This window comes from Erpetoichthys calabaricus, chromosome 3 (genome assembly GCF_900747795.2).
Source record: "Erpetoichthys calabaricus chromosome 3, fErpCal1.3, whole genome shotgun sequence".
Taxonomy (NCBI): domain Eukaryota; kingdom Metazoa; phylum Chordata; class Cladistia; order Polypteriformes; family Polypteridae; genus Erpetoichthys; species Erpetoichthys calabaricus.
Genome location: NC_041396.2, coordinates 35,707,121 through 35,733,269, shown reverse-complemented (window position 1 = coordinate 35,733,269; position 26,149 = coordinate 35,707,121).

Below are 26,149 nucleotides of genomic sequence, written 5' to 3'. Positions count from 1 at the left end.
GCTGCAGAGAAGCATCCCAGCAGCATAACGCTGCCACAATCACAATTCACAGTGGGGATGGTGTGTTTTAATTATGTACACAGTCTTCCAACATGGTGTCAAGTCTGATGGCCAAAAACCTCAATTGTGACCACCAAACCTTTTTACAGTTGACTTTCAAGACTCCCGAATGTCTTCCGGCAAACTCAAATCTCTCAAATCTGAACAAATGTACCTTGTGACTTCTTCAGAGTTCTCAGAGGTCTCTTGATGGCCTCCCTCATTCATCTCCTTCTTGTGCAATCACTCAGTTTTTGTAGCAGGCCTACACTAAGCAGATTTAAATTAACTGGACTCTAGTGGATATTCAGGGTTGGGTATTTAATCATCTCCATCAGGACTTCTGCTTCTCATTCAGCTTTCCATGGAGTTCCTTGGAGTGTTCTTTTGTCTTCACTGTGTAGATTAGCCCACCAAACTGACTCACCACAAGGTGGACCTTCCATATACAGGGGCATTTAAACTGCCGTCAACTGAAACCTCAAACTTCAGTGGACTAATTCTGTGACTTGTAAAGCCAGTTGGCTGCACCAGTGATGATTTAGGGGCATCATAACAAATGCAGTAAATACTTCTGTGACCATCAATTATCTTGTGTTTTATATCTGTAGACCACTTTACAGAGGTCTCCAGGGGGTGAATACTTTTTAGAGTAGTAGCACAGTGCAGACGTGTAATGGAATCAGCATGCCAGCCTCATTCATGTTCATGGTGTTGCTGGAACAAACTGAGTCCCTTAGCTTGGTCCTGTCTAAGATGACAAATGAAGTCATTATGGATGACAGACACAAGCACATTACTTCAGGTCGCACAGTAACTAATGAGATTAAAACCTGACTAAACTAGCGAGAAAAAGATTTGTCAGTATGTACTGTTAGACGAAGATGAAAAATAAAAATGACATTCAATATGGAAACTGAGTGTGGCATTGCTTCTTATTGTCAGAATAGATGGTCCCAAGACCCTCAGAACTGGTAGCTCCGAGACTGAATCTAAACTCTGGTCAGCCAACAGAATGGACTTTTCAAGCATCCTATGCGAGATCCTTTGTGGAAAGAAATGTCTGAGCCATGTTACTCTTTCATATGGGAAAGACGTTCAAATCAGCCTTTTCATATCCATCTTGTATTTCGCACAAAGACAAAAATAGCACAACTTGGGTCATTTTATCTCCATCGGGTCTGGAGATGAATCCTTCAGCCATCATCTTTCGGTTTAAATGACCACAATTGGGACACATTCTGGATAGATAGACGACCTAAGAAGAATAGGATTTCTTACTTAACGTTTATTGCCATAACAAACGGTTTGAGCGTTTCTTCCAAGATTTCTCCTAACTGACTGCTGAGGGCACTGCGACACTGAGCATGCATATCAGGAGCCACCATCTGTAACTCAGGATTTGGGGACTTTCTGTTGCCATGCTTATCCTTTCCAAATAAACAGACCATTAACTGTGTTCTTTGCCTGAAGAAGAAACATTAATCACTGTCATTGAGTTTTGTTATTTAATCAGGTGAAAGCTTTTACAAGAAACACACACAACTATACATGCTCAATATATAATATACACGCTATCTACGTGACCCTTTAAGGGCTCAGTCTCCATTTTGGCCTGTCACCTGCTCAGTCCCGCAAAGTGACAATTCTGTGCTGACCTCTAGTGGATAGGCAAGAGATTGCCAGCCTGGCTCTTTTTTCCTCATCTAATGTCTGTCCACAAGCCAGGGGTTTGTGGTTATCCCCTCCCTTTTGATATATTTTAGCACATTTCTTAATATTTTGTCCCATTCTGGGTCTAGCCAGGCTGAAGCTTGCTGGTAGTTTTATAGGGAAAGCTGATCTGCGGTGGGTCTCTTCTGGGCTGGCCGATGAAGGAGGAGGAGGAGGAGTTGTCGAACCCATTTTGCTACATCTGTGACTCCATCACAATATCTCCTATACAAAAGCTGCCATTGCTTTTGGACATGTATCGATTACCTCATTCATTGTTGTACTTTCTCCTTACATGTAAAACACCTTTCCCAGAATAACGGAATGTCGTCTGTCCTAGGTGTTTGTCACATTGGGGTTTCACTGGATGTGCTTTAGGGGTCAATCTGTATTTGAACCTGGGTGGACTGTTGGACACTGGAGGAATGAAAGGCCGGAGAGCAGAGGAGGGAGTATGGTGGATGGTGAAGCTGTGATTATTCCAGTCCCCACATGGCAGATGGGGTTTGGACAGACCCCCAAAGGGGTTTATTTTATCTTTACCCGTTCCTCTTTGTATGTAACCATCCCTTGATAAACCCACCTCTCATTTTGCATTTTTCGGACCTCTGTGGGTTTCTTTCTGGATCCAGCAATGGCTTATGAGTGCCCCTTGCAGTCCACAATCTGAAAAGGCCCATGTCACTTAAGGCAAAATAGAGGAGCAGAGAAGGAGAACAGACTTGGCCACACGACTGATTAATGAAGACCATAAGGGACCTTTTAAAGTCAGCAGTAGTTTGATGAAGTGAATTTGCATTTTACCTTAAGTGGCTTTCGTCCTCGCCTCTCTGGCGTGCTGTCCAGTTTACTTCCCTCTCGCCTGCCATATGTTGTCATCTTGCACTGCAGATTTACTTTGATTTATTTAGCTGAGCCTTTTATTTAATCACAAGGTAAGGGGAGGAATTTACAAGCACTCCTGGGCCAGAGGTCTGCCATCAATAAACATCTGAGAGCTTTGGAACACCTCAAAAGTGTACAAGTGACAGAAGTGACACCATGATATGTCAGAGATGTAACACTTTAATCCTGGGACCTGAGACAGGCTGACTTCTTGAGGCTTCAGGAAGGGGATTCTGGACTTCTCAGTATGTTGTATTGTTGTCCTTAATGTAGTGTGTCAGGTGGGGCCGATGGAATGTGGTACACCAAGTGGACTGCCAGGAAGGAACTGTCCAGCCAAGAGATCTCCAGTACCTGGACAGAAGGACCTGCTGAGGATCGGGTCAAGCATGAAACGATCCAAGAAAACCTGAAAAGGAGGAATCTTCTGTATTCCATGTAATGTCCTTGCTAATTTGAAGAATACCCATCCTTACAGACTGCGAGCTGCTCGTCCCCAAGGACATCATAAGGGCACAATGAAGGAAAGACTCGTGAGCTGCTCCACTTTTCAGAAGCTTAGCCAAAGGCGGAATTCAGCCCACCATGCTAAGTGCCCTCCGTGCAGGAAAACACCTGTGGAGAGATTTACAAAGGAGGTTAGGTCAAGGCTCACCATCACTGAGGTGGTTTAACACGCATTGTGTGATAAAGTCCAACGACTCTCTGTGGAAGGTGCTACAGTATGTAAATGAAGCATTAATTCAACTAAATCAAAACTACAAGTACATTTGTACCCAAGGAGGAGATTTCCTCGTGCAACATCACCACGCAGAGGTAGTTGTCCTCAGGCACCATGTGAGCTGTGGCGTCTTAACATAATGCAACACAAGTTAATACAATATGACACAACACAACATAACTTAAATAATGCAACACAACATATCAAAAGTAACACAACAGAATACAAAACACCACAGCAAAACATAGCACAACACAATGCAATGCAACATGACATAATAAAACACAACAGAGCATAATATAACTAGCACAACACAAAAAATAATACAACATGACATAATCTGATATTACACTATAAGTAGCGTAACACAACATAACAGGTAATAGAACATAACACAACATACCATGGCACAACACTTCATATTATACTGTAAATAGTACTACACAACATTTCAAAAGTAACACAACAGAACACAAAACACCACAGCAAAATATGACACCACACAATGCAATGCAACATGACATAAAAAAACACAACAGAGCATAATATAACCAGCACAACACAACAAATAATTACAACATGACATAATGTGATATAACAATATAAGTAGCGTAACACAACATAATAAGTAATAGAACATAACACAACATGCCATAGCACAACATAACATATTATACTGTAAACAGTACTACACGACATATCAAAAGTAACACAACAGAACACAATACACCACAGCAGAATATGACACAACACAATGCAATGGAATACAACATAATAAAACACAACATAGCATAATTTAACTAACACAACACAACAAATAATACAGCATGACATAATGTGATATAACAATATAAGTAGCGTAACACAACGTAACAAGTAATAGAATATAACACAACATGTCATAGCACAATATAACACATTATACTGTAAATAGTACTATACAACATAACGGAACAGATAAAAAAATATAACATAACGTAACTGAACAAAATGCAACACAACATAATACAAAATAAATAACACAACATGAAGAGCCCAAGATAACAATGTAACATAATATCATTAATACAACATAACACAAAACAACATAATATAATATAAACAGAACAGCACAACACAACAGAAAATAAATAATTCAACATAAAACAACACAACATAATATAAACAGGACACACAAATTTAAGATAGCACACAACACAAAAGTAAAATAAATACCACAGTAATAAATAATATAAATAATACAACATAACATAATATGCACAGCACAACTCAACATAACACAATGCAGTAGAGCATAACATGACACAACACAAGGCAATGCAATGCAACACAACATAGCATAATATAACTAGCACAACGCAACATAACACAACCAAACAAATGATACAACATAACACAGAATGACATGTTATACCATAACATATATAATTTACTGCTAACAGCACATCACAACATAACACAACCTAACAGATCATAACTAATACAGCATAACACAATATTAACAACACAACATAACCTAACAGAACACAATCCAACACAATGCAATGTGACATAACATAACATAAAGCAACATAACACAAGATAATATAATGTAAACAGTACAACACACCAGAACAAAAAATAAATTACACAACATAAAACAACTTGACACAGTATGCATAACACAAGATAACAATGTAACATAACATCAATAATACAACATATTATAACACAACACAACATAATATTGGCCAATATAAAACAAACATCACAAAATATAAACAGCAAACACAACATAACATAGCAAAACACAAAATAAAATAAATGACACAATGTTAAATAGTATAAAAAATACAACATAACATAAATAACACAACATAGCATAATATAATTAGCATAACACAACAAATGATACAAACTGACAAAATTTGACATAACCCTTTAAATGTCATAACACAACAAGCAATACGACATAACGTAACACAACACATCTTGATAGAGCCCAGTGTACCACAATGTACTGTAAACAGCACAACAGAACAGATCCTAACACAGCATAGCATGGCATTCTCAGACCTGCTTTAGCCCCCATCACACTACACGACTTTCCCCTCATAGTCTTCATTTACGTATTCTTAGCTGGTGCCCTTGCGTGCCTGCCAGTCGTGTACTTTGACATTCCCTGACACTCGGTCAGACCCATCAGCACTTATCTCAACCAGTCGGACTTGGTCTAAAAACACAGGTTTAGGGTCCCTTATGCATGATGGTATTGTATTGTAGTTTTTACAGAAAAGCTTCAGGGAAGGAGGGAAAATTGGGTTTTGGACTTTGAAATCAGAAGAAATGCTTGTCTGCTTGGTACTTCGTGTTTATTGCACAACAAAGGAATGCAACAAGGAAACAAAGGAATGAAATTGTGTCTGACCGCGCCATACTTGGAAGTATTTTGTACAGGCACCAGCGCTGTCAGACAGCATGTTAATTGGGCATTAAAATGTGTAAAGGTTGCAATTCTTTGTAAATTTGAAACTGCTGTGAAGTCACAAAGCAATCGTGTATTCCGTCAATTTTCTTCAAGGCAGCAAAAGCAGTCCAACATAAGCAGTCATTAAGTCTGCCATGCTCTCCAACTGGAAGTGGTGTAGTTTGCTGCCAGCTTTAATCCAATCTTACGCTTCTAAAGGTTCAGGCCGATTCAGGCAATGGGGCACCAGCTTGGTAAGGCGGTAACAGGATTAAAATGGGCAGGAAAAGAGAAAAGTATCATACGTTTGTTTAAGAGGAGATATCTACTGTATCTTAAGAATAGTGCTGGCATTGAACCAGCAGGGGACGCTGTGCCTCATATGGTTTAGAGGAGGTTTGTGGAGCAGGTAAGACAAGTCAGCAGTGGCTACATGGCTATCTTAGTGCAAAAATGGACAGGCAACGTGAATGGGCTTCCAGTAGAAAACGCTATGTCTCCAAATCTAAATAATTATTCGAGGGACGTAAAGTGAAGGGACAGACCAAGAATACCAAGGGTGTCTGTCCTTGAAATAACTAGGGAAATAACTCAGGGAGTCAGGGGCCTGCCTGAGGGAGATCTGGGGACAAGGCCATGGAGAGTTTTATGAGAGCTGATGTCCTCCCTGGACGCAGTCACAACCTCCAACATCAACTGCCATTGGTCAGTGTGTCCTTGAGTCAGGAGGAGATGTGAGGAAGGGTTCAAACTGGCAGGGCAGCAGTGTGTCCAGAGGTTTAGTTGTGCATGTGTGCCTATGGCTCTGATGAGGGCTAACAGACAAGCCCTTGTGTCCGGTAGACAAGAGGGTCAAAAACTCATAGAGCCAGTCCCAATGTGGCGGCTGCACTATTCTTCCTGTTCAGTAATTTGCTACCATGTTTTCTCTCACTTTTCATGTCTCCCTATTTTCTTATTTTGTTGTAAAATTAATTCTCTCTTTTTGATAAAGATCTTGTTTTGGTGCACTGACAAACCAGGTCCCCACGCAGAGTGCCATACTCCTCATGATGGTGCCCCCCACTGCCCCCCCCCTTTTCCCTTCTTCCCACTTATACAGGTAGAAGATTAAGCCACTTTGAGTTATAAGCTCCTGCTTGAATTGGGAATTGCAGATGCCACTTCTCGGAAGCTCTGGGGACTCTGGAGATGGAGCTTGTTGTTTAATTAGAGATGCCAAATCACACCTCTCCGAGGAAAAGGTTAATCAGCATGAAGGTATTCCTCCAGTGTTCTGGAATTGGAAAATCTCAGAGAGCTTACCAGTGCCACCTCATAAGCTCTCTGCCTCGATATCCACTGCCAGTATGTGGCGGAGAAGCTGAAGGGCTCAATGCCTGGCAGGAAAATGATATCTGCAGCTTGCCTGTCCTGAAACTTAGAGGCATGTGCTCAATACTTTAATCACTTCTTGTGGTGGCATTGGCCTCAAAGGACAAACATGTTTCAGTTTGTTTAAGGATTTCCTTCCATTTTCCTGGTAACTTAACCCTGTGAAAGGAGTTGCCAGTGTGGCACAGGTCAGTGGTCAAAGTCCAGCAAGGTAAGAGAAACAGAAGAAAGCCTACAGTGGCAATGGAGTATGTAGATCATCATTTCAGGGTGGTAAATTCTAGAACCATGTGGTATAGCGGGTCCGCCGCTCAGAAAAAGGTGGCCGATCTTTAAGTAAATAATCTTGCCTCAATCGGGTGCAGAGCGAAGCGTGAACGTACTCTTCTTTAAAGACAGCTGGGGCGTGCCTGGCTGATTGTGAAGGCACATGCAAGAGCATGCGTGTGTCAGTCAGGTGCCTTATTAATTCCTCGGAAGGTGTGGCGCATTCACACCTGTGCCCTGTTTGGTGCGTTAGAATAAAAAGAGCCTGCACTGGACAGAACGGGGAAGATCGAGAGAAAAGAAAGAAAGAAAGAAAGAAAGAAAGAAAGAAAGAAAGAAAGAAAGAAAGAAAGAAAGAAAGAAAGGCGAGCGGCGAGCGAGCCGGTGTAACAATGAGAGAGAGAGAAACAGAGACAGAGAGAGAGGGGCAGGTGAGTGAGCTGGTGTAAGAACGAGAGAGAGAGAGAGAGAGGGAGAGAGGGAGAGAGAGAGGGAGGCAGGCGAGCGAGCCGATGTAAGAATGAGAGAGAGAGGCAGGAAGGCAGGTGAGTGAGTGAGCCAGTGTAAGAAAGGCAGAGAGAGAGAGAGAGACGGTGTTAAAAAAAGAGAGAGCGAGAGAGGCGAGAGGGGACAGGTGAACGAGCTGGTGTAAAAATGAGAGAGAGAGAAACTGAGACAGAGAGAGAGAGGCAGGCGAGCGAGCCGGTGTAAGAACGAGAGAGAGAGAGAGAGAGAGAGAGAGAGAGAGAGAGAGAGAGAGAGAGAGAGAGAGGCAGGCGAGCGAGCCGGTGTAAGAACGAGAGAGAGAGAGAGAGAGGGAGAGAGAGGCAGGCGAGCGAGCCGGTGTAAGAACGAGAGAGAGAGAGAGAGAGAGAGAGGCAGGCGAGCGAGCCGGTGTAAGAACGAGAGAGAGAGAGAGAGAGAGAGAGGCAGGCGAGCGAGCCGGTGTAAGAACGAGAGAGAGAGAGAGAGAGAGAGAGAGAGAGAGAGAGGCAGGCGAGCGAGCCGGTGTAAGAACGAGAGAGGGAGAGAGAGAGAGGCAGGCGAGCCAACCGGTGTAAGAACGAGAGAGAGAGGCAGGCAGGCAGGTGAGTGAGTGAGCCAGTGTAAGAAAGGCAGAGAGAGAGAGAGAGACGGTGTTAAAAAAAGAGAGAGCGAGAGGGTGGGGGGGGGTTGGGGATTTGGTGAACGAGCTGGTGTAAAAATGAGAGAGAGAGAGGCAGGCAGGCAGCCATGAGGAGAGCCTCTCAGGCGAAGCGGGTGGCCAACGCTCAATGGCTGTAGTAGAGGATGTCTCCAACTGAGAGATTTATGGTGCTGCATTGATTAGATGGTGCAGGCGACTCCCTGGTGGAGTTCGGAGAGGTTGGATGATGAGCCTTTGAGCCTTGCTGCTGGAGCCATGGACAGAAAGGAACTGAGCCTAGGTCTGGGTTTGGAGCCCTGCTGTTGAGCCAAACAGAAAGCAGGGACCCAAACCCACCACTGAAGAGGGATGACTGTGCCTGTCAGTTTGGTGTCTTACAAGGTCAGATCAGGATAAGGGGAGGAAACACCAAGGTAATGGTGACACACCGGGATTTTTAAAAGAACAGTTTGGCTCTAATTTAACATCTCACACTACCAGAAGTTCTTTTCAGCTCCTTTTACCTGGGTGTAATAGTACATACAGCCTTTAGTTTGAACCTATTGGATCAGGTTAACAGGTGCCTCTTGTTTTTGGCAACATTAAGGGCCAGATTGTCATCTTGGCACCGCTGTGTCAACAAGTTAAGCTCCTCTGCGTAAGCCGTCTCATCATTGCAGGTGATCAGGTCTATGATGGTGGTGTCATCAGCAAATTTAACGATAGTGCTGAAGCTGTGTTTGGAGTACAGAAGGGGGCTCAACACAGTACCCCAGTTTTTGATCTGCAAATTTCAGTTCAGGGTTGCTCAGGAGAGCTCAGGCAACATGGGGTGCCAGTTGATCACTGGGTGCATTGAAAAGCAGTTAAGTGAACTTGCACTACCTTCAGAAAAGCTAATGAGGGCAACAAGACAGACAGTGACCAGGGTGGGAACTGAAAGGAATTTTCTAGGATTGTGACGCATTGCCACTAGCCAGTGTGCCACACTGCCACCCCTAATTATTACATCCATACATTATTTCTCGCAGAATTACCACTCCAGGTTTAAAAAGTGTGTTATTTTAAAAATAAGAGCTGCATTTATAAACTTTGTCTGGTTAAGGTAATTACTGTTTGCATCAGAGGAGCCCACCAGAGTCCTACAGGAGTATTTACTGCATGATAACAGCTTCAGTAATTTCATTAGGATTCAGTGAAGTGAACAGCTGGCTCAAGGAGTTTAATCAAATGAAGAAAGAACAGAAAAAGAAATTTGGTGCGCCAATACGCTAATCCTTACCACTTATTATGCATGCAAACGTGGCTTTGCGTCCAAAAGAGGAGCACCTCAACTGCTTGGACATCTCCTTGGGATGCTCGGAGGGGGGGATGGGGGGCTACAAGGCAGATAATAATAATAATACATTTTATTTATATAGCACCTTTCCTATGCTCAGATATCACCGACCTGACAAAATACATATGGTGCATCTATGGTCAGAATGGCTGTTAACTAGGACTAAGCATGGCCACTCTTCTGTCCATATGTAGCAAAGAAGAGCAGCCAGCAGTGACCTGCTTTTTATGGGCTGAGGGTCTACCAGGGAGCCAAAATCCCCAGAAGACTTTCAACACAATATGAAGACAGAGTTTAACCAGGGAAGAGTGCTTACAAATGGATTGAGAAGTTCAAAAATGGTCAGACAAGTCCATCTACTGCACATCTACCACCAACGACAAGTCTGTACCATGAGTCTGATGAACTGAAGAGGACTACGCCTTTAGCCCATGAAAGGTCAAAACTGTTCCACTATGACCACAGGCACACTTTCATTCAACACGCATGGTGAAAAACTGAAGAGCCAACCCTGAACAAAGCTATCACAAAAGTGGCAATGTTTATGGACTTAGAGTTGTATCAACCCTAAGTCATGTTCTTGCTCACAAAGACCACCACAGGCATCTGTGCACCTTTACCCTCCATGGGGTGCAAAGGCACCCCACTTTCATTTGGTTACAACCCCAATGTTTGAGAACTACTGCATTAATGCATGAGACGGAATAACTTTCCAGTCACGTTCTGCTCCTTCAGAACACCCTTTCCTCATTTGCGGTGCCTGTAGTCAGCAGCGAGCTGTAATTTTCAGCGTGATCACGGTAGCAAAATGGAGTGCTGGTCTGCGTTCATCAAATGAAATCTCATGACAATGTAAACAGCACTCACTCTTCTATTCTCGGTTCAGGATCACAGCAGCTCTGGACACAAGGGGTACACCCCTCAAATTAAAAGTCGCTTTCTGTCTTACTATATGGTTACGAGACATGTACGCTATCCAGTGACCTGAGATGAAGACTGGACTCCTTGTGTCTCTCTGCAGAATCCTTGGGCACTGCTGATTTGACTTTGTGGTGAATGAGCGTTTGCTCATGATGTCCAGAATGAGGTACATTACCTGCATTGTGAGGGAGTGTCAGTTACGGCACTACGGCCATGTGGTGAGATTCCCTGAGGGTGGTCCGGCTTGCAGGATCCCAAGTGGCTGGACCAGGCCAATGGGATACCCACATAACACGTGGCTGTGGCAGAGGGTCATTTCCAGATGGTGGGACTGGATCGCATGTCTGCCTGGAGGGTTGCCAACCAGAATCCTGAGCTGTTTCGTCCTATGGTGGGTACCAGTGCATGCTCCCCAACCTGATCTGACCTGACCTGGCTTTTCCTGGAGCAAGCATGCCACCCTGGCAATGCAAAATGCCATCCTTGCTATGCCTGGTTATGTGTGGTCAAAATGCAGGCAAATTACTTTTCCAAAGGACATGGCGACTCAATTTTTCCCCCACTCTCCATTCCAGAATAAATAAATAACTGGCTTCTAAAAGTGGAAGGAGCAGCCTGTGATTTTTGTTTATTTTTTATTTATTATTTTTTTCCCAGTTTCAGCCAGAGGTTTGTGGTTAATTACAATCAGCCCTCTTGACTTGATGGGGTTGCCTGATCAATGCCGCAGATTGATTCCTTACAAAAATCCGAGAACATAACATTTTTATTATTTAAAGTGGTGGGGGCTCCCCACATAATGGCAGCCTGACAGTATAATTATTCCGCGGCTGCTCTCCATCAATCTTTGCATCTCGCTGACTTTCCTTCTCACTGTAATGATCCATAGCTGTGTCAGATCAATGTCGAATTGCAAGTTATTACATTTTCAGATCATTCATAATGTAGCTCTCTATACATTTCGAGGAGGATAATTTAGACACTCTGACCTTTCCCTCTTCACAAACAGAACATTCCCTGAATTTCTTGTGGCAAACATGAAAACAAAGTGCTTTGGATGTTAGGGAAACACTGGAGAGCGGAGGGTGCCAAGGCTGAGGGTTAGAAAAACACATTGATTTAACAATATTAATAAAACAGGGTAACAAGTGTGGTATTTTCAAAGGTTATTATGTGCCACCTTTGTGTAAATAAAACTCCATGGAAAAAAAAAAAGTGACATTAAACATCGCCAGCAAGTGTGCCCATTTTAATCAGATCGTGTTTAGACAGCAACTGAAGCCAGGGGTGCTCTCATGTCTGCCGCTTCTGGTCGTAAAAAACAAACCTAGGAATTGATTTTCTTGTTCTTTTTAACCCATTAATTACATTTTTTCATTATATGAAATTTGAAGAAACTATCTGCTGCACACTACAGGAAGTGTCATGTGTTGTTGGGATATGCTTCATCTGTTATAACATCGTGGGGAGGTGGGCATCATACAAGATAAAACTAAGAACCAAGGTTGGATGGAACACCAGTCCATTTTAGGGCACATTCACTAACACACACAGCCATTATAGAGCTTCCAGTTAGCTGTTGTATACAGGGGTGGACTTAGGAGGGAGGAGGCCCTGGGCTTGAACCATTGTTGGGGTTGTGGTGAAGTGCGTCAGAGCAGGTGCAGAGGTCTGGTCAGGTAAGGTCAGGTTGGGGGGCATGCACTGGTACAACACATTACTGCATTACCTCGGGATCCTAATTGGCAACCCCCCAGGCAGACACGCAGTCCAGTCCCACCATCCAGAAAAGACCCTCTAGCTGCTGCAGCCAGGTGTTATGTGGGCATCCCCTTTGGCCTGGTCCAGCCACCAACAATGAGGACCTTGTGGTCCTGACCACCCTTGTGAAAATCACCCCACATGGCCGTAGTGCCATAACTGACTCATAATGCAGGTAATGTGCCTCATTCGGGACTCCATGAGCAACCGTTTTCTCGAAACAAAGTCAAACCAGCGGTACCCAAGGATTCTCGCAAGTCTTCATCTCAGGTCACTGGACAGTGTCCCTGTCTCGCAACCATAAAGTTGAACAGGAAGCACCAGGAGCAGAAGTTTTAACAAAATAGCATAGCTCAGAAATTGTGAGTGTAAATGTGTGGGAGGAAAGTCAGGCGGCTGTGGAGAATTTAATGGGGATATCGACTAATAGCTCATAGTATGCACAAGTGAAGTCAGCACTGCCTTCCCTCACTGAGGCTTCATGGATCATTTTGGGCACCTGCCCTTACAGGGTATAAGAAAAGGTCTGAGTAGGTCAGAACAAAGAGAACAAAGAAATGAAAAGAAAAACAAGGAGGAGAAACCAAGGGCACAGAGTGATCAGGATCAGGTGGTTGAGCCAGTGATAAGGAGACAAGGCAAAGTGGTTGGATGGCCCCAAGATGGAGTGAGAGGAATGGCACTCAGGCAAGCAGGAGTGACCGAGTGCTTCAACGGCCCTATGAGAGAGAACAAGGGGTCCTGGGCTTGGTGGTTCCCAGTGGTGAGCAGCTGAAGTGACTGGGACGTGAGCAGGGCATGTTGGGCAGTTGCCCGGGGGGCCCCACGTGCATAGGGGCCCCATGCTAATCTATGTATGTTGTGACTTGCTGAGTGGTTGTGTAGGTAGGGGTTCCAGTGCACTGCTTTACCTGGGGGCCTATAATGTTATTAAGACGGTACTGGACATGATCCAGAAGAGTGACCACGTTTGCTGGCGTCTCAGTCCTGCTGTGCATAGCATTGTGAGACGAGAAAGAAAGAGAGAGTGTTGGGGAACAAATGGGAGGAGTCAATCCAATCTTTATTTTTATTTTAACTAGCTCATGGATTTATTTCATTATGTATTTATTTTATCATCCTCACCTTACTATCTAATGGATTATTTACTGACGACTTCAATGAACTGCACCACAATTGGGACACTTTCTAATTATAAGCAGTAGGCACTTTGCACCACATCTTGCTCTTTATGGACTGTAGCACCAATGGGTAAGGTAAGGCAAGTTTCAAACTCTGGGCACTTTTGTCCAACTACCAATAAACTTATCCAGAGACAGGGCCAACTGAGGGATTGTGCCAGGTCCAGTTTGCGATTTGTCAAGAACAGTGTTCTGCACAAGTATGTAAAGGGCAGAGAAGAATCGTATTTTCAAAAAAGAAATTCTCACTGCTCTACAAAGTAAAAGGTAAGTAGTCAACAAAATGCAAAAATTTTCACTCATGATCCACATCCAAGTTGGTCCATAAGGTCTGTTAGTTGAAGGTTTTGAACTCCTACCACAGAAAGTGCAAAGAAAGCCAGCGGCTCATTATGACTGACATCAGACTACATGAGCACCCTGCAATGTTGTCTTAGTGTGTGGTGTGGTGACAGATGAAATAGGCTCAGTCACAAAAATACATCTACCTGACATCACTTAGGAACAGATTCAACTTCTGTAAGGGACCCTCTGCATCTGATACATCTTTCATACACCCTGTAGACTCATTACATGGTAGTTTTGAAAGTGGGCCCAAGCTTTTGTTACATTACACACATTCAGAAGTGGCTTCAAAGTTTACCATTTAGGCAAAATCATCACCTTCGAGTGCTTCACAATCACTAGAACATGCAACAACTGCAACCTGGTAGGACAAAACTGGACATTTCATTCAGACGACTGCTCACGGAGGTTTCATGTCGCTCGCTATCATCACCGCCACCTGCTATACTGGACCATGTTTGGACTGTGTCGTTAAGTGTTAATTGTTGATTAGAACTTCAGAAGTCCAGAAGCCAAAGTCCTGTCGTCTTTTGACTGGTCATAGGGCTTGTATTCACATCTTTTTGCTGAGCGGGTAGAGCAGAGAGAAGAGCGTTTAAATGTTTTGTACATATTACAGCTTACTTCTGAATTGTATATTGTCATGCATGTCTGCCAAAGGGTTATCTTCCAGGCTCATCTAATGTAAATAATGCCACTGTGGGGCAAAAGGGGGTGCTTCCATTAACAGACTTGTTCCCTTCTTCCGTCACAGCCTGGAGAAGCCACCCCTTGATAGTAACGAGCTGAAGGAAGCCTTGCCCCTTCCTGTCCGCAGCTTATAAAAACAGAGCGACCACAGAGATGGTCGTCACATTCTGATGTGGACCTGGCTGAAGTAAACTGAAGCCCATTTTGTTCATCTGTGTTGTGAAGAAAGGACTTTTTGATACCTTTTGAGCAGCACAGCAAAGTGTTGATTTTGGTTATTTCTTCTGTTATTGTTTGAGAAAATAAAAGAAGTTTTGTTGCTGGTTGGTACCACAAGCCCATCTTGACTTGCAATCATTTCCTCGCTCCACTACAACATATTTTCTGGGTGGAAGTAATCTGTGTTTCTGGGTGCTCACTTTTTCATCATTGTCTTCGTATCTGATTTTTTACACTTTTTGTTTTTGATTATTGTTCTGTTCATCCTTCGTGGATTGTCTTTCACAAAGAAGGAGGAAGGAAAGGATTTTTATTTATTTTTGTTGGATTGCTTTTGCTTTGGAGTCACTATAGTTATTGTATACAGTACTTGCACTTATTTTTTCTTTGTTTTTGTTAATGTTCTTGCACTGAACTCTATATATTTGAAATGCTTCATTATAAATTGTTATTGGCACTTCTGGAATAAAATAGAATTCTTCTGTTTTTTGGAAGAGTCATCCTTGCCTGTGTCTCTTTTTTCCCATCCCTTAGTCATTCAGTTGTGGCTCCAGGGAGAAGTGTCCAGCTGCAGTCAGGACAGGTTTAGGCCTCGGACAGAGCCGAGCACTTCAGACACTATGAGGTCCGTAAATTGACACCCCGTTTCGCCGGTGAACTGACGTCTATATTACACGCCCCTCATGACGATTTCAGTTCTCTTTTGTTCCTGAACTCAAATGTTCAGCATTTATTGAACTTCTGAACTATTGAGGTCTCTCAGTTCTGCTTCTGAACCAGCTGTTTTGGTGTCATATATTAGAAACAAATTGAACAAATAAATCTTAACGTTTTGTATTTTATAGTATACGTTATATATCTGCGTTTGCCATGTCTCGTTCATAAGACTGCACTTTTCAATGCGTTAGTTATATAGTGGCTCTGTGGCTAAGGATCTACACTGGTAATAAGAAGGTTGACCCCATGTAAGAATGGGAAATGCTGAGGAAGAAGATGAAGAAGAATAAATTATATGCTGCACTCAGCTACGATTAACACTACATATTCTTAGACTCTGAATCTAATAAATAATATAATTTATGTAAGCAGTCAAAATATGCAATACTACGCGCCGGACATTTAGGAGCTCTTTAGAGTCCTGTCTTTGTGGCCTTCTCTGTGTTATATCATTAGTACTGTACTATTACTGCTGTACAACATTTTAATATTTACATTAACGATGAATTAATTGTGGCTGAGTTTATGCTCCAGATGAATGATGCACTCGCCCTCACAAACACGAGGAGGTATTGTCACACACATGCGCTTAGGAGGTAGTCAACAAGCCCAAAGGTGAGTGAAACGTCACGAGACAGGATGTTGATGTGCAGTACTAACGTCTCTCTCTCTTTCTTTTCATCAGACAAAAAGAAGAAAAATAATTCTTCTTACTTACTTCTGGGTTCCAAGATGGCCACCAGGACGTCACTTCCAGCCCTTCCAAATGATGCTACTACCGGATCCCTCTGATGACATCACTTCCGGTCCACCTTTGATGACATCATATCCGTCCCACAGTTTTGATGTCATCTCCTGCCAACTCACTTCCTGTCTCCATTTTGTTCTCTGTATAAAAACGCTATTTTCTCATGTATTTGTATAAAATGCTATACTGTACATGCTTTTTGATCCCTGCAAAAGTCTTTGCATTTTTCTCTTGTCCAACAGACATTATACGGGGACGGTCCCCAAACCTTTTTCTTTGTGGAAATCCATTGATTTCAAGGAGAAAATTTATTACAGTATAAAGTAGTCGTTAGCCGAGCGACTTTACGTACCCATTGGTGATGGCTCGCGACCTTGCAGCAAGTATGAAGAGACGTTTATTACATTAGCACAGCAATTTATCCTGATGAAGCTTTATTTATTTATAATACTAGGGGGCTCCACCCCCTGCTCGCTTCGCTTGCCCACCCCTGAGTTTGGTTAACTGAATATACAGTTTAAAGAGATTGTTATTTTAATGGGAATTGTTACATATGCATTAATTTCACTTTTACATTAAAACTTTAGTAAAAACAATATTTGGAATTAACTTTTCTTCAAGATCACATTGAATTTTGATTCCGTGTTTGAACTTACATCGTGACAATGTGACATATAACTGCCCGTGAATGAATATTGTTTCCTTCTCTCTAATAAATAAACCGACTTTTTTGAATGTTTGTCCACGCACTTTCTTCTTCACTTAGTTGTTGACGTGTCATCTAGAACGTATAAAATTATTGTCTTGATAAAATTTATAAGAGCTGAGAGCGCAGGAAGTGTGTCTGACAAAAGCATTCACACGACTGAGGTTAGATGACTGTTGTCTTGTTTGAAAATAGTTGTAAGTAGGGCGTGACTTGAAAGAATCTCATGTTAAAAGTCTCCTTCTCACAGGACTTCATACCGCACCACCATTTTTGGAATCTTTTAATTCTCGCTGACACCACGAATTAGACAATCTACAAGTCTCCGACTTAAATCCAAACAATATATTCGATCTGTTTTCGCTGTTCCGTTATTTCACCAAGTAATAATTTCCATTTGTTTGTGCTAATGCGATCTTTACTATCCTTTTTTTAAGAATTTCGAATTTTCATACTTCCATTATCTCTTACCTGCTCTGCATGTGTACCACGCCAATGATTTTGGAATCTTTTAGTTCTCGTGGATACGCTTATTCATTGTGAAGAAACATTACTTACTGCTCTGCATGTGTACTGCGGCAGCATTCTCTCGGTACGTAAAAGTGTTTCTCCGAGAAAATCACGTCTTGTCTCCTTCCAAGAATTTTTTTTACACAAATTCAGTTTGCCACCATTACTATAATAGTACATTTAGCACAAAAGTTTACCACTAACACGAGATTGTGGGCATGGAAAGTGGGTGGAGTCAAAAGAGATGCAGCTGACAGGGGCGTCATCTTCTGGAACTCAGAATGTCTCAGGTCGCTGAATCTGTCCGAGACCTAAAACTGTCCTGACTGCAGCTGGACTCTATTGGCTCCAGGTGCCTGGAGTCTGAAACTGCGCCACAGTGCCATTGCAGTAATGTCTAATGTGTATGTCTAATGCGTATGTTTTATTTAATTCATTCATTTATATTTTGCTTTCTTCATTTAGTTTATCTCTTCTTTGTCAATTTATTTGAAGTTGCTTTATTACTTGTCTCTGTTTGTGAGTGAGCAAGCCAGGTCAAGGCTGGGTGCATCCCTGGGGTCCCTAAAATAAACTAAATAAATCGCCATTTTAAAAACAGGGAGATTCTGAGCGGCTCATCCCAACCTCTACAACTTAAGGAAAATAGTATTATTAATAATCAATCCAAAGGCCCTCAATGAAAAGTTAATTTAGTCATAAAAAATTCAGAGAACACAGCAGTGATGTTTCACATTTAATAATCTGAAACAGCCATCTTGCAGTCTAAGGCACATGCAGAATAGCGCAGAAGGCAGCACGTCCACCCGTAAATCTGTCTTTGAGTGCTAGTATGCTTTCTTTTATCTGGGTCTGTTTTCATGTTTCACACAGTCATCCCTTGCTCTTCACTGATTAACTCAAAAATAAATCAAAATCTGCTCCATTTCATGGACATAGAAAGCATCTGCAGCCTTGGGTCACAGAGCATCCATAGAGGGGATACACAGAGATTGCTGCGGAACTCGCTCCTACGGGAGACAACACTAACACTTTATAATTTGTATTTGGTCATTTTAAAAAGATGATTAAAAATCCTTCAAAGCTGATTTAAACTTGCCATGTATCACAACTCTATTGACATAAGAGCCAAAAAACAGACTTGCCTTATCTTATTATGTACTTCAATAAATTTCTACCGACAAGTAACAATAAATTATTAATGAATTACTTTTGCTCGCTCAAATAAGCCATCCTCAAACGTTCTCTTTCTGTCTACTAAATTCTGGCTTAGCGGTATTGACCAGTCTGCAGTTCTGGAGAAGGGCCCAGCTGCTGACCCCCATAGCTCTGTAGTGTTCTTCATTTCTTCAAATGTTCTTCTTATAGTGCTTAGACATCTGACACCATGCAAAGCATGTGCTGGTGAGCGCTGCATGGTATTGTAAAATTAGAACGAACATGCAGTGGGCCAAAGGTTAAAATGACCCGGAAGGTGAAGACTTTGGACGAGAACGTTTTTGTAGATTTTGAAAAACAGGATCTATGGGCAATAGCTAACTGTTCAGGTAGCCTAGCCAATCATATCAAAGTATTTCAAACTAAATTGAATTAAAACACATTTCTCAAAGGTGTATTACACATATCTAGTTTATGGCCCATTTGCATGCAACAAAACTCATGTTTATCTATTTTTTATCCACTTTAAGTCCCAGTCATAAACTTCTCTTGGCTCTGATTGGCTGGGCCAACTGTCTTTTTGGACCAGTGCCACCCTAGCTTTCATATGGACTTGTGTCTGTCATGCACATACACTTCGGCTTTACACCAGGATAAGCCGCAGCAAACCTGCAACCTTATTAGTTAAAAACAAAAGGTTAAAAAATGAAACTTGTTGTAAGAGTTTAAAACAAGTCAAGCCTATGCAGTTTCCTGAATATGTAGGGAGACATCTTGAGGTGTTTAAAGACTGGCCTGCATGAGGGTTACGAGTCAGTTAATTATAAATTTTTGTTTTCCATTTATTTATATTATTTCTGTTGGTTTCTATTGTAATTCTGTTATTATGTGCTGACTTCTTTGTGGGTGGAGACTCAGGAGGCAGGGCCTCACTGACATCACCCCTCCTGGCTCCTCCCACTGCCTGTTTAAGTCAGCTGAGAAGGCTCAGGAGCCAGAGATCATATGTTTACATTGGAGGTCTGTGAGTATGGCCAATTTTTTTGAATTTACTGGTTTTTGTTACTTTCTTGCTTTGTTTTGTTCTATTGGACTTGTTTGCTATGGATCAGCTGGCAGTTTAGGTGTTATTTTTGACACTAGCATGTCATTTAAAGTGCACATTAAAGTTATTACAAGAATAAGAAAATACGAACACATAACTCCAGTTCTTAAATCCTTACACCGGCTCCTGGTTAAATTCAGAGCAGATTTCAAAATCCTCCGTTTAACATGTAAAGCGTTAAATAGCCAAGGTCCTGCTTACTTATCTGAACTTATCATTATTTACAAATCAGAGCACACATTAAGATCTCACGATGCCGGTCGGCTTATGATTCCAAGGATTACTAAAATAACAGTGGGAGGTCAAGCTTTTAGTTACAGGACCCCAAAACTGTGGAATGGTCTGCCTGCAACTATAAGAGATGCCCCTTTGGTCTCAGCTTTTAAATCACAGCTTAAGACTCACTACTTCAGTTTAGCACACCCTGACTAGAGCTGCTGATTAACTGTACAGGCTGCATCTCTGTTGTTAGTCATTAGCACTAAAACATAAGTAACATGATAGTTATAATTGGATACTAACCCTCACCTAGTCTGTTTCTACTTCTCGGTACTCAAATGTGGCACTTGGTGCCACTGCTCTACTGACAAGTTGTTTTGGCTGCCTAAGGTAAAGTCATCTCTGACAAAGGAGCAATGGAATCATCAGGTAGAAGGGTCCATTCATCAAATTGGCCAGCATAGCAACTAACTCAGCTGTGGAATGATTAGGGTGACAGCTTGTTGGCCAAGGTCTCCAGGACTCTGAACAAAGTGCTGAACAGCATTTCCTGGTAAGGCTGGATGCTCACTAAGTAGGGCACCCCAGTCCCCTCAGCACCCCCTGGTGGCATCTATGGCACCCAACATTGCTTAGTCACAGAACTCCAATTCCCATGAAGCCACGAGGAAAACTGTGGCACTGCTACAACCCAGGGGTAGTGCCATACAGCGGCCCAAGGGAAATACTGTCCTGTATATATTCTCTCCCCGATCCTTCCAATTCACAGGTGTCCTGGCCAAGTGCCACAGCTGTGTGCCACACTATCTATCTATCTATCTATCTATCTATCTATCTATCTATCTATCTATCTATCTATCTATCTATCTATCTATCTATCTATCTATCTATCTATCTATCTATCTATCTATCTATCTATCTATCTACTCATGTATCAGTCCTCCAATCTCACATCAGTTTCTCGGACACACCAAATTTTGTTGCAGCAGAGCAGTTACCAACAATGTTTAGTTTAAAACCAGCTTCATATTTTCTTCTGATCGAATGCTCCATCACAGATAAGGGATGCACTTACGATAAAGGTGTATGAGGGTGTCCATCCATCCATCCATTGTCCAACCCGCTAAATCCAAACACAGGGTCACGGGGGTCTGCTGGAGCCAATCCCAGCCAACACAGGGCACAAGGCAGGAACCAATCCTGGGCAGGGTGCCAACCCACCGCAGATGTATGAGGGTGTGAGATCCAAAAAAGAAATTATACAATAAAATCAAGACCCAACTCATCCGTGGGAGAACTTATCTGTGAGTTTATATGGTATCTATTATATAGTGTGTTATCTATCTATCTATCTATCTATCTATCTATCTATCTATCTATCTATCTATCTATCTATCTATCTATCTATCTATCTATCTATCTATCTATCTATCTATCTATCTATCTATCTATCTATCTATCTATCTATCTACAAGCCCTACTGCTTTTTCCAGACTGCCATATACTGTACCTCTGCTAGCATTTGCTCTGTCTGTGACACAATCATCATCTAACAATGGTGGCCAGAATGCTGTATATTTTGGTTTATTCAACCCCTGTTCTGTAACAGCATTATTATGTCTGTAATAGAGCTTGATACCCCCCTCTCTGCCCCCGTTTCCATAAAATCATGCAACAGCTGCTGCATGGAAGTGTAAAAATGGTTATTAACTTCCTGACCCTTTCCAAATGTCAGGCTCTGCCCCAGCACACCAGCAAAATGGAGAAACTCTTTTGCGCTCAAGAGAGCCTGATGGGTCGCCGACGAAATAAGGGATGACACCATAGAAAAGGTGAGAAGAAGAAGAAGAAGATGAAGACAAACCCAGCGGGGCTGTCAGAGATCTAATTCCATCGAACAAATCCACGCTGTGTGAGCTCCCGATGAGAGTCAGATGCAGATGCCGCCTTCTCTTCATGCCGCGTCGGCACACCTCACCCATCCCAATCTTTATTTCATAGGTCTTCCTGTTCATTACTGACTTGTGGTGGTGCACAGACTGCTTTCAGAAGGACAGGCTCAGATAGACAGGTGGACAGTTTAGCGTGGTAGATGGAGTGAACACCCGTAACGAAGGCTCAGTGAGGCCGACGGATTGTCGTCTTCTCTTTACTTTGTACTTTTGTTTCCTCCCTGTGTTCGTCCCTCCTTTATTTTGCATAACAGAACTTACAAAATGTGCTTCTTGTAACTTATCATGTTTTAAAAGATTTTACTTTAACCATCAGTTTGAGTTATACTGTTATTTGCTTTGTAAAGTTGCCTCTATGGGCGCTATGTAAAATTAAGGTTTAATGACTACTTCTTTGCATAGGCATTGCTATCCTTGATGCTTTTTTAAATGGACTTGTGGCCATTTTGAAATCTGTTACTTAACGCTCTTAGATGTTACTACTCTTCCTCCATTTATTTTCCAATCCCGTTTGTTGCAGAGTATAGCTGGGGAATGGAGTAGCCCACCTTAGCAGCTCTGGGTTGAGAACAAAAATGAACCCCAGGACAGATGAACTTCTGTCACAGACCAGATGAACTTATTCACACCCAAATGACCAACTGGAGCCACCAGTCCATGTTGACTGCACCTAGGTGATATGGAAGGAAAAGAGAAAACCTGTATGGACATAGGGAGAGAATAACACCCTACAGATATGGGCTGTCCGTGAGCTCCTGGCACCATTTTGTGTTAACTTCTGGTCAAAAGGTCCACTCCTGATAGTGGTTTCAACCCCCTGTGGCAATGTGAGGTCCACGGATGATTGGCACCATTTTAAAAAAATAATCATTACACTTGCGGCTTTAAGGAAGGGGCGTGGTAGCATGGCGGGGGTGGCTTAAGGGTGTGCTGCGGGCGGTCCTGCATTTAAGTGCACAGGTGCAGAATCACCCATCACCATAATTGATGCCAGGAGCTGCTAATCACCCAACCTGTGCTACATCCCCATTTTAAAAGTTGAAGCGCGAGTGCGAGAAGTAGGAAAAAAAAAAAAGAAAAAAGACAGAACGGAGGTTAGTGAAGGAAGAAGGTCGGTGCGGGTGCGAGTGTGTGAGCGAAAGGGAGCAGACTCGTGGGAGAGAAGCCCTGTAAGGAGTGTGTGGCCGACACTCAGGGGCAGTCAGAATGGGTCGCTCCCACTGAGCTGTTTTGAGTTTGGACGGCTCGCCGGGGTTCAAGGAGACTTTGGGGGGGGGGTTTGGGGGGAGCCCCAGTGTGAGCAACCCTAGTCTTGGTCCAGTGAGGGCATCTGTACGTAGCCAGGGTACGGAAGGCAACCGGACCTGATGAAGGTCAGCGCCATCTGCTGATAGGGCGACGCCAGCTAAAAGGTCTATTATCATTATTAGTATTTGTATCATTATTATACAATTTACAATTCTGACTTTGTACTTTTAGTGTTTTGCACATTTAGCAGTAGAAAGATCAGATTTAATAAATGTGTAATTTTTCAATCCAAACAATGCAATTTTTTTCGAGAAAAAATGTAATGCTAAGGAGGCTACACTGTTGCCCTGGTACAGCTCCGGCTGGACTGATTTGAAACCCTGCACTATTTATTTGGACACGGTTTGGATTATTTGGGCACTGAACACTCTTTGCACCTTACCCTTGCTTCATGTGGTGTCCTCATTTGTACGGCTCATCCCGATCATGACTATCGACGGTGTCGGGTTCCAGAGGATCCCAAATGGGACGAAGGAGCATGGAGCAGGACCCACACCGTCCCACCCCCATGACCATGAAATGCATTAAGCCAGTTGAATTACAGATGGACGGAGTCTGGGAGAGTACTCTTGAGATGAAAAACACTACAAAGACTTAACGAGGACCTGCAATGTGTATCTGACCTCATTTGGGACATTATAACTCATAAATTCAATGATGCAAAGATATAAATGCATGTCATTTTCTCACCCACTTAATCCAGACCAGGGTTACTGGGTGGGTTGATGCCTATCCCAGCTAGCACAGGGCACAAGTCAGGAACTTTCTCTGGACAGGGCTGCCAGTCCATCATAGGCGTGAAAGCCAACCCGGACACAGACAGACAGGTTTAGCACCCAGCACACGTTTATTTACAATTTGGGAGCATTTTAAGCTGCGCCCCACAGCACAGTGCACCAATCACCCAACACAGTCCCTTCTCTGCTGCCATGCCAGTCCATCCGCCTCCACTCCTCCTCAGGCTTTGTCCTCTTTTTCCTGACTCTGGCCATTGAGTGGTGGTGACTGGCTCCCTTTATAGGGCATCCAGAAGGACTCCAGGTACCCAATGAGCTTCGTCTGGAAATGTCTGTGCTACCCCTGGCGGTGGCCCCAGCAGGGTTCAGCTCACATGCTCATGACCCATGGCCCCTCTGGAAGCCAAGGGGGCTGTCCTCTGTCGGTCTATCTGGGGGAGAAACTGTCCTGGAAATACTCTCTCTCCCCAGTCCATCCATGGTCAGGGCATCCCATCACACTTCAGGACTAGCTTAGCATTGCCAAGTCTCCCAAACCTGCATGCTTTTGGATTGTGGGTGGAAACCGGAGCACCTGGAGGAAGTCCACTTAAATACGAGGAAGAACGTACCCAACCTGGGACATGAACCCTGTTCTCCTTAGCGTGAGGCAGCAGTGCTACCACTGCACCACCAGGCCGCTCTACTTAATCCAGTTCAAGGTGACAGGGGCACAAAGTAGGAAGTAATGCTGGACAAGGCACCAGTTCAGTTCACGTTAATGAATGTAGCGCCTTGCACCATACACACTATCATATAATACCGGCATGGTTTGGTGGTGAGAACACGGTGGGCTTTTAACATGTGGCTTTGAGGCATCTAACTGAGCAGCTTAGCACCTTGAACATAATGCTAGCCTAAATTGGAAAATAATTCAATAACAAAGCTGCCCACCGGTGATGACATGCTAGCTGGTCAGATAATGACCACCGGCTTACTTAGTTTTCCTGTCAGATAAATCTTTTAACATTCTGCCTGTGACCGAGGGAGCACCTTGGTGGCCTTAAAGGCATCTCGCAAATAAGAAGCAGCTGTTTTACATTCAGATTTACATCTGGCACCCGCTTTAAGGAAATTCACCGCGGGGCAGTCAATACAAGACTTAAACCACAAAAACGACACGCTCAGGTCACAGGGTGAGATTTAAACAGGCAAGGCAGTATCACCAAAAGGGAGCGAGCACTGGCTTAAGGAGTCCATTATTTTGTGTACTCTCCACTTTTCCAGCCTGTGCACTCGGCAGTTTTAAGGTAAGGCAGTCTGACAGCCTTTTATGTGGCAGATAAGATTGAATAATTAATTTATCAGAGAGCCCCAGACTTTAATCCCCCGGCGCCCAAGCGATAAGAAGGTTTTATTTAAGATTTCCTAGCCGATAGGCATTTCTCTCATGGGCTCCTGTTAATAAGTCTGTCAATGGGGACATGGCAGCCAATAAGCCCATTCAGACCCAGGTTATCAGTGCCGCGCACGTTTCCATCTCCCGGTGACAGGAGACACGGAGCAGGTCACACTCCCGCTCAATCCGGGATGCTTCCAGGCACCCAGTCATTTAAATTGGCTCATTTAAAATCCACTTTGACTTCGCTTTTACCTGTCAACTCCAGACGAGCCTCCGTCGCTCCGGGGCGCAATAAATACCGAGCAGGTCCGCTCCTTACCCACGGAGAGCATCCGCCGTTACTGTTGTCCATTTAAAGAGATGAAAGTAAGGCATCCTTCCCAGAACGTGAGCTGGAGTTTAAGTCTCTGTATTCCACAATAGAGCGACATGCTGTACGTGGGGCAGAAGGTGAGACCTGAGTGCACGCAGATCCGTGCAGGTGTACATACAGGATGCGCCTGTTCTGTCATTAAAGTGCTCTAATTATCTCTTATGACTTAGAAATTGTACCTCTTACCTATCAAATAACTTACATTATT